This window comes from Mus caroli, unplaced genomic scaffold (genome assembly GCF_978045245.1).
Source record: "Mus caroli unplaced genomic scaffold, Mus_caroli_1 scaffold_19, whole genome shotgun sequence".
NCBI lineage: Eukaryota > Metazoa > Chordata > Mammalia > Rodentia > Muridae > Mus > Mus caroli.
The window spans coordinates 53,786,082-53,791,956 of NW_028227274.1; the positions used below are offsets into that span (position 1 = coordinate 53,786,082).

A 5,875-nucleotide genomic window follows, 5' to 3' on the forward strand; every position below is an offset into this window, starting at 1 on the left:
GTCCAGGACTTCTTACTCCTTGGAGGCCATCTAGGCCATAAGGTACACCACCCTATTGTTGTAGATATATTCATTCTCATACAAGAAAATGAACTTTATGAAGTTGACATCAAGAGCAATGCCAACCCTAGCATCAAAGGTGGAAGAATGGGAGTCACTATTAAAGTTGCAGGAGACAACCTGATCATCAGTGTATCCCAGGATGCCTGTTAGTGGGCCCTCAGATGCCTACTTCACCACCTTCTTGATGTCATCATACTGGGCAGCTTTCTCCAGGTGGCATGTCAGATCCAGTATGGAAACATTAACAGTAGTACATGGAAGGCAATGCTTGATCTTCCCATTCAGTTCTAGGATGCTCACTGCTCACTGCCTTGGCAACACCAGTAGGTACAAGGATGATATTCAGGGCAGTCCCATGTCCATTATGAAATAGCTTTCCAGAGGGGCCATCCACAGTTTTCTGTGTGGCAGTGATGGCCTGGACAGTGGTCATGAGCCCTTCTATGATGTCAAAGTTATCATGGATGACCTTGGCCATGGGGGCTAAGCAATTGGTGATGCAGGAAGCATTGCTGACAATTTTGAATGAGTTGTCATACTTTTCATGGTTCATACCCATCACAAATATGGGTTCATGAGCAGAAGAGGCAAAAATGATAACCCTATGGGCCAGCCTTCTAATGGTCTCCAGCCTTCTACATGTTGGTGGCATACTTAGCACCAGTATCAGCCCATTTGATATGAGTGGATTCTTACTCCTGGAAGATGGTGATGGGCTTCCCGTTGATGACAAGCTTCCCATTCTCAGCCTTGACTGTGCTGTTGAACTTGCCATTGGTAGAGTCATATTGGGACACATAGATCATGTAGATGAGGTAAATAAAGGGGTAATTGATGACAACAATATCCACCTTCCCAGATAAGTTAGCAATCCTGGCAACCAGACACCCAATAGAGCCAAGTCTGTGCACTCTAACCTTCACCATCGATTCCAATGGATGAGTTTGGCATTGCACACATGAAAAGATGCAGCTGTCTCTGGAACAGGGAGGAGCAGAGAGCAAGAAATTTGTTTTGACAGAGAAAATTTCATGATAGCAGAACATTCAGTTTATAGAAAGGTTGGTGGTCACTGCTCCTAGTTGGATCAACAGTGAGAAAGAACAGAAAGATATTGGATGGTGAAGAGATGGCTTAGTGGTAAAAGAGCATGATTATCTTGAGGAAGACTCAGGATAAGTTTCCAACACCCACATGGTGGCTCAAAACCATCTGTAACTCCAGATGCTGGTGATGTGATATTCTCTTTTGGCTTCTGTGGGCACCAGGCATGCACGTGACATGCATATATACATGCAGGCAAAAATTCATATGTATAAAATAAAAATAAATATTTTTATAACAAGAAAAAGATATGGAAAATGTTCAATTTCAGAAAGAAAGGAACCTGGGGTAATTTAAAACTGCATATAAAGTAGGTGGGAGAAAACAGATGTAATTGTTAATCATACCACTAAAAACAAAATTTCATGCTCCACACTGGGACAATACAAACAGTGCCCTGAGGACAAGGCTCCGCTCAACGAATGTTCCCGTCATAAAAATGCAAATCCAACTGAAATATGAGATCATATTTTCAGAATTCTTTGGAAGAGGTCCCATGTTAACAACTGCCTGGGAAAGTATTTTCTTTAGTTCACCTATCAAGAATCTCAGAAGCCACTACAACTATGGGAGCCACCATGTAGGTGCATCAAGCTGACAGCATCATGGGAGAGCATTGTCTACATGATATTAATGTCTCAGACATGCAAAGCCCAAGGGACAGAGAGTCATAAAGGATTGCACTGAGGTTTGAGAAAGCTGTTGCAGCCAGGAAATATGTTACAGGGTTGGACTGCCTGCAAGGAGGCCCTGAAAGGCCACTGTGTGAAGTTCTAAATGTAAAACTCGGGATGTTGTGTGTTCCTGGATGATAGTGTGCTCAAGAAGAATGGCTACAGGAGAAGAATGGGCACAGCTCAAGAGAGATCTGTGCTATAGGGGGCAGAGCAGGAATTTTAGAGATGGAACTAACCCTGTGGTGTTGTGCAAGGAGTGTGAGATGGCAGGAAACAAAGGTGGACTGCTATGATTTGAAGTGATTGTTTAGGGGTCCAGTTGACATTGGGTGAAGTTGTGATAGTTAATCTCTGTCAATTTGATGGGATTTAAAATCACCTAGGGGACTCACCTTTAGCTGTGATGGTGAGGATTTTCCCAGAGTGGTTTAAATTAGGATTGAAGACCCATCCTGAATGTGGGCAGCCCCATCCCATGGGCTCAGGTCTTGAACTGGATTAAATGGATAAGAGAAGGGAATGACTGAGAACCAGCATTCCTGTCTTTCTGCTGCCTGACATTGGAATCAATGAGACAAAACATGCCCATCCTGCTGCCATTCAATCCCTGCCACAGTGGAAGGTGTCTGCTCAAACCTAACCAAGAAAAACCCCTTCTTCCTTAAGTGTCTTTTACCAGGTATTTTGTCAAATAATGAGAAACTAACAAGTACAATCTGCTTCTTTTTTAAAAATGTTATAATTTCTATTTAGATACATTTGTTTGTCTTTAGGAGATATGATGAGGTATTTTTACTTATATCAAGCCAACAAAAATTCTTTAGGGTAGGAGCATTGAAATTCTCCTTTGTGTAGAACACATTGTGATTAATTATATTTACCGTAGCATACTATGAAAACGCAGCTTTTATTCTTCCTTAACTACCAGCCAGCTATTCCTTAATCCCCAAGCAGTCCCAATATCCCCATCTTCTGCCTTCCTCGGTTTCTAATGACCATCAGTATACTCAGCATCCATTAATTTAATATTTTAGACTTCCACCTTTATTTCCTCTTGCTTGGCTTATGCCAGCTAAGATAATGCTCGCCAGGTCCATGCATGTTCATACATAGATATTTTCTTTCGAAAAACCATATTCCCGAAGGAATTTAAAACATGCCACCTGAAAACTAATAAAAAGGTATGTTGATTATTTCAAGCTAAAACTTGAGGAGCCTCACTAAGCTTCCCCCACTCCAGTGCGGAGGTCGCCGTCAGGCTCCGGGTCTCCAGGCCTCCGTCTTCGTGAGATTGCACTGTGCACCCACCAGGAGTCTTGACAACCAATGTGAGCATCTGACTGATGCCCGGTGGACAGAGCTCCTTTCTCTGATTCAGTAATACCAAGTGGTCAGGCTGGATGACCGTGGCCTCACTCAAGTGCGATGCAAAGACAGCAGCTCAGCGATCCAGGCCAACCCTGCCCTGATAGAGCTCAGCCTTCGCACCAATGAACTGGGTGACGCTGGTGTGGGTCTGGTGCTCCAGGACCTTGCAGAATCCCATTTGTAAGATACAGAATCTGAGCCTTCAGAACTGCAGCTTGACGGAGGCTGGCTGTGGGGTCCTGCCTGTCCTGCTGTGCTCTTTGTCTACCCTGCGTGAGCTACATCTCAATGACAACTCTTTGGGGAATGCAGGCCTGAAGCTGCTCTGTGAAAGATTTCGGGACCCCCGTGCCATCTTGAGAAGCTTCAGTTGGAATAATGTAACCTCACAGCTACCAGCTGCGAGCCCCTGGATTCAGGGTTCAGGGTGAAACATGACTTTAAGGAGCTAGTATTGAGCAACAATGACCTTCATGAAGCTGGTGTCCATATTCTGTGCCAGGGCCTGAAGATCTCTGCTCGTCAACTGGAGTCACTCAAGCTGGAGAACTGTGGTATCACATGAGCCAGCTGTAAGGATCTGTGTGATGTCGTGGCCTCCAACGCCTCGCTGCAGGAACTGGACTTGGGCAGCAACAAGCTGGGTAATGCAGGCATTGCAGCACTGTGCCCGGGACTGCTGCTTCCCAACTGTAAGCTCAGGACTCTGTAGCTCTAGGAGTGTGATGTCACTGCAGAGGACTGCAAGGACTTGTGCTGTGTCCTCAGGGCCAAGCAGAGCCTGAAGGAACTCAGCCTAGCTGCCAATGAGCTGAAGGATGAGTGGGGGCGGCTGCTGTGTGAGTCTATTAGAGCCTGGCTATCATCTAGAGTCACTGTGGGTAAAGACCTGTAGCGTCACAGCTGCCTCTTTTCCCAGCTTCTGCTTGCTGTTGACCAAAGACCGTTCACTGCTGGAGCTGCAAATGAGCAACAATTCACTGGGAGACTTGGGAGTCCAGGAGCTTTGCACGGCCCTGAGCCAGCCAGACCCAGTGCGGCGTGTGGTTTGGCTGGGAGGCTGGGATATGACAGATAGTGGTCGCAGCAGCCTTGCCACTGGCCTGATGGCCAACTGCAGCCTGAGGGATCTGAACCTCAGTAACAACTGCATGGGGGGCTCAGGTGTCCTGCAACTGCTGGAGAGCTTCAAACAGCCCAGCTGTGCCCGGCAGCATGTCCTATGTGACATTTACTGGGTGGATGAGGTGGAAGACCATCTTCGGGCCCTGGAGGAGAAAAGGCCTTCCTGGATGATCATTTCCAGAGATGTGCACCTCTGGACACATCAATCCAGCCCCAGGGGCAGCCAGCACGATCTCTGGCTCTGGGTATCCTAGTGTTGACCAGCAGTAAGCATTCTGATCTTACTTCAGGAGAAAACTTTAAGATACTTTATAACTATTAAAACACTTTGTTCGCAAGAAAAGAAAAAAAGAAAGAAATCATTTGAGGAACGTTAAGAAGCAGAGACAGAATCCCTGGGTCTTGGTGTCTAGACAATCTGGGTGAATTGGTGAGTTTCAGAATCATAGTGAGACCCTGTCTGGTGGTAACCCATCAGAATAAGCCATTTGCTTTGCTCTTGCCACCATGCTGTCTTATCATAAAGATTTTCTTGGATATTTTATCTTTGAGTCCTGAGACTTTCTCACCGCCCAGGTCTTTGGTGCATTCTGGAGGGTCCGCCCAACCTCCTATCTCCTGAGGTTGTCTGTTTCCATTCTTTCAGCTGGCCCTCAGGTCTTCAGTGGTTTTCCGTCACCCAATACCAGATCAGGTTCCCCTCTCTCCCCACTCCTTCCCCCCACCTACCCCAAATCTCCCTCCCTCCCCACTTGTGATTGCTTTCTTCTCTCTCCCAAGTGGGGCTGAGGCGTCCTTACTTGGGCACTTCAGCTTGTTGACCTTTTTGAGTTCTGTGGACTGTATCTTGGGTATTCTGTTGGGAAGGTTGTCTTACACATAATGAGGCTAGAAAATGGCAGAGTAGTAACAGGGGTTGCAATGGACCAAAATAAATAAATAAATAAATTCTTTGAAGCAATCCTCTACTCCTTCTACATCTTCCCTCCAAATATCTCTTAGTAATAGTTCTAGAATTTACTTTCTTAGACCTGACAGCTACTTGTTCTGTCAAATCCTCACAGATTTATTATGACTAGCCTAGAAAGTTTGATCATCACCTCTGTAACGAATGGACCACTGGTTATCACCCAGTTTGTTCACTAGTACAAAGACTTGAACAACCAGGAAAGTCAGAAGATCACAGAGTAAAGAAAGAGAGAGAAAGCACTGGCTTTACCCTCTGAGATCAGAAAAGTCTGAGGCTGGAAGAAGTTAACTGAATGCTGCCTTGGGTACTGTATAAGACTCCTGGGTACTCCCCTTCCTTACTGGCTCTGTTTAGATATCAGCCTGGTGCCTTCCCAGGGATCCAATGTGTTCTGGGAAGAAGAAACTTCTGTCCCGGGAAGGCTGCCATTGCTTTCTCTCTCTGCCTACCCATGTTCATATAGCCCCCCTTCACCTGTACTTCACTCGTTAAGATTGTTATGTACAAGAAAATTAATTAAATGTGTGTGCTCTCTTCTCATTCACTCTGATATTAGATCCACCCCAAA

General features: G+C 45.7%; 2 pseudogenes; one reads left to right on the forward strand and one right to left on the reverse strand.

The window, feature by feature from the left end:
• Positions 1-210: 210 nt before the first annotated feature.
• Positions 211-989, reverse strand: LOC110285095 (glyceraldehyde-3-phosphate dehydrogenase pseudogene; annotated as a pseudogene).
• A 1,007-nt stretch (positions 990-1,996) lies between these two features.
• LOC110284537 (ribonuclease inhibitor pseudogene) lies at positions 1,997-4,591 on the forward strand (annotated as a pseudogene).
• Positions 4,592-5,875: the final 1,284 nt, after the last annotated feature.